Below are 4,159 nucleotides of genomic sequence, written 5' to 3'. Positions count from 1 at the left end.
GTCACTTCTTAGTACACACTCTCGGTGCGAATGCAACCCTTTAAATGGTACTGGGAAATAGTTCGCGCAAAATCGTCCCAGTACTTTAGTACTGTACATTTAGTTCTGGAACTAAAGCGGTGCGAAAGGCCCTTATGTGCCGGGGCTCAGCCCCGGACAGCCCCGGCCCAATTGAAACCCTGACTATAAGGCAGGGGTGTCCAAACTCAGTCCCGGAGGGCCGGTGTCCTGCAGAGTTTAGCTCTAACCCTAATCAAACACACCTGAACCAGATAACCAAGGTCTTACTAGGCATACTAGAAACTTCCAGACAGGTATCTTGAGGCAAGTTGGAGCTAAACTCTGCAGGACACCGGCCCTCCAGGACCGAGTTTGGACACCCCTGCTATAAGGGATGATAATGACAACAAAGTGGCCTGTTCTGACTTACACATACACTGCATTGCCACAAAAATGAGGGAACCCTTTACATATAGTGAATTGCACTATTTCACGCATGTAAATAGCAGACAAGTCTGTAATGAGAGTCTATATACAGTGGGTTTATATACAAGTCTATATTCAGTGGGTATAGTATAGAATCAATTTGTTGCTTTGCAGCCTGAAATGAAGACGGACACAGTTTTTGTTTTATCCAGCTGTATTTACTCATTGCAACTTATAACATCCAAGTGAAAGATATAACACCAACATGCCTAAAAAAAGTAAAAAAAAAAATACAAAACAATATCTGAGTTGGAAAAAAGATCACACGCCTCCTAAAAATGTCTAAAATCTCAAAACTCAATGAGGTGTAGCTAATCACCTTCTCAATGGAACACAAATCCATTTGACTTTGTGATCACCTGTGGTCATTTTGATTAGCTCAGCATTAAAAGAGCTTTCCTGGAGCATTAGTGTGTTCAATCACCAGCAAAACACAGTGTAAAGATATACTCTTTGAGAGAAGCAGTCAATCAGCAGAAGTTAAAAGCAGCTCGTAAGTGTATATATTTCTTGTCTCAGGCTACGTCCACATGAAGCCAGTGCTTTCCCTATCTGATCTTTTTTTCCCCTCGTCTGAAGAATCTTTGAATCACATTCAGCCACTATTACCCACCCTCTTAAAATCCTATATTATAGTTGTTTATCGACCCCCAGGACCCAATTCTGCCACAGAGATACACTAAAAACAGAGAAGAAGACTTGGACTATGCTCATAAACTTTGTGTGCGGTATACAAACGAACATGGAACAATAGATTTATTAATAACACCTCGGATCACTTCCTCCTTACTCTTAACCTCAACATGGTTCCTGACACAACACATACCCCTCCACGTCACTTTTCGACGTAACCTACACTCACTCTCACCCACCTGGCTATCTGCTATGGTTTCATCTTCGCTTCCCCTGAACAGTTATCATCTCTGGATGTTAACAGTGCTACTGATACTTTCTGCTCCACTCTTACATCTTACATCTTGTTTAAACAGTGTCTGCCCCTTGTCTTCCAGGCCAGCTCGTACCACCTCTTCTGCCCCTTGACTATCTGATGTTCTCCGTGAGCATCGTTCTAAGCTCAGAGCTGCAGAAAGAGTATGACACAAATCACAAAATCCTACTGACCTTAATCATTCCTTCTCTGCTAATGTCTCCACTGCTAAAAGGACATTCTATCACAACAAAATTAACAATTCGCCTAACTCTCGCATGCTTTTTAAAACATTTTCCTCCCTCCTTTGTCCTCCTCCTCCCCCTCCTTCATCAATTCTAACAGCTGACGACTTTGCCACATTCTTCATTAATAAAATTACAAATCTCAGTACACAATTTGCCACACCACAAACTGTCAAACACATCATACCAGCAAACATACACTCATTTTCATCCTTCTCTCCACTCTCTGATGCAGAAGTGTCTAAACTCATCCTTTCGAATCATCCTACTAGTTCGCTTGATCCTATTCCATCTCATCTCCTTCAAACCATTTCTCCTGCCGTTAACAAATCCCTTCACACTGGTGTTTTTCCCTCAACATTTAAACAAGCTCATATAACCCCACTTCTTAAGAAACCCACTCATAACCCAACTCTTTTAGAGAACTACAGACCGGTTTCCCTTCTACCTTTCATTGCAAAAACACCTTTCTCACACAGAACAACCTCCTGGACCGCAACCAGTCTGGCTTCAGAAGTGGACATTCGACCGAGACTGCCTTTCTCTCAGTTGTTGAAGCCCTAAGACTGGCAAGAGCGGCTTCCAAAACTTCTATACTTATCTTGCTGGATCTGTCCGCTGCTTTTGATACGATGAACCACCAGATTCTCCTGTCAACTCTATTAGAAAATGGCATCTCAGGAACCGCACGCCAGTGGTTTGAGTCTTACCTCTCAGATAGGTCTTTCAAGGTATCTTGGAGAGGTGAGGTGTCCAAGTCGCAACATCTAGCTACTGGGGTACCTCAGGGCTCAGTTCTTGGACCACTTCAGTTCTCTGTCTACATGGCATCACTAGGTTCTGTCATTCAGAAACATGGCTTTTCATATCACTGCTATGCTGATGACACTCAACTCTACCTCTCATTCCATCCTGATGATTCGACGATAGCTGCTCGCATCTCAGCATGTCTAACAGACATTTCTTGTTGGATGACGGATCATCACCTTTAACTCAACCTGGCTAAAACAGAACTGCTTGAGGTTTCAACAAACCCATCACTTTATCAAAATTTCACCATCCAGTTAGGCTCATCAACCATAACTCCTTCAAAAACAGCTAGAAACCTTGGAGTTGTGATTGATGATAAGCTGAATTTCTCAGACCACATTGCTAAAACTGTCTGGTCCTGCAGATTTGCTTTATACAACATTAGGAAGATCAGGCCCTTTCTTTCAGAACATGCAACACAACTCCTTGTTCAAGCTCTTGTTCTATCCAGGCTGGACTATTGCAATGCTCTCTTGGCAAGTCTTCCAGCCACTTCTATCAAACCTCTACAGTTAATCCATGTTACAGTTAAAATGCCGCTGCAAGATTAATTTTGAATGAGCCAAAAAGAACGCACATCACACCTCTGTTCATTAATTTGCACTGGCTACCAGTAGCTGCTCGCATAAAATTCAAGGCATTAATGTTTGCCTACAAAACCACCACTGGCTCTGCACCCCTTTACCTAAATTAATTACTTCAGATTTATGTTCCCTCTAGAAGCTTGCTGTCACAAATCCGGTCTATGAACTTCAATTCACTCACCAGCAGAGGTCACCCTTCCATTACATTGACTCTCGCACTACACAAACTGTTGCATGTCATCCCGGACTACATATCCCATCATCCATTGCACTGATTGCACACAGCACTGATTGCACACAGCTGTAACCAATCACACATTCACTATATAACACTCATTCTGATTCCTGCCTGTGTTTCTCGGATTGCCCTTTTGTCTCGCCGTTCGGACTCTGTTTGCTCCTGCCTGGACTATTGCTCGTGTTATTGGATTGCCCCTCTTGTCAAGCCCTCTGCATAACGTTTGCTGTCGACTGACTCACGCCCGTTTTGAATTACTCTTCGTCTTGCCCTCATATACCTGTTTGCCATTGTCTGAACCTTGCCTGTTTTATGACCACGCCTTTAAATAAAAGCTTTGCAGATGGATCCGCACGTCTCTCGTCTCTTCGGCTCCGTAACAGAATACTCGGCCCCACAAGGATCCAGCAGCTTTTCATGTGGACACTGGCCAGGTATGGACACTGCAAGACTGTTATTAACCCTCGAGCAGGGCTTGCGAGCGCTCGAGGATTATGTACAAGAGTATTTAGATCTTGCATATTTTTCTGATCTGCCTGACTGTGTGCTCATAGACTTTTTTTGTGAGGGTATCAATGAACCTTTAAAGACACGATTAATCCGTGAGGGTCCCCGTTCTTCTCTAAGTGATTTTATGGATTATGCTCTGTTGTCTGTTGGTTCAGCGTTCACTGTGGGTATCGCAGAGGAACGCGACCCCACACTCACTCGTGTAATGGCGGCCGCACTAGAGCACGCTCACAAAATGGCGGCAACAGCGGAGCACTCTCACAAAATGGCGGACACAACAGCACCCCGTTATGTCACAGCTGCCCATCCTGAATCAAGTCAAGTCACAGTTGATCGTCATGAGTCAAGTCAAGTCACA

At 43.7% G+C, this 4,159-nt stretch overlaps 1 protein-coding gene across 1 annotated transcript in view; it reads left to right on the top strand.

Moving 5' to 3' along the window:
* The window catches only part of LOC107671372 (tumor protein p53-inducible protein 11-like), a gene marked incomplete at its 5' end in the record, with an annotated part of 14,742 nt that overhangs the window by 1,745 nt on the left and 8,838 nt on the right, over nucleotides 1–4,159 (top strand). The gene's annotated exons all lie outside the window — the stretch shown is intronic.

The sequence above is a fragment of the Sinocyclocheilus anshuiensis genome, unplaced genomic scaffold, assembly GCF_001515605.1.
Source record: "Sinocyclocheilus anshuiensis isolate Anshui unplaced genomic scaffold, SAMN03320099.WGS_v1.1 scaffold4039, whole genome shotgun sequence".
NCBI lineage: Eukaryota > Metazoa > Chordata > Actinopteri > Cypriniformes > Cyprinidae > Sinocyclocheilus > Sinocyclocheilus anshuiensis.
This window is presented reverse-complemented; position numbering and strand designations above follow the sequence as displayed.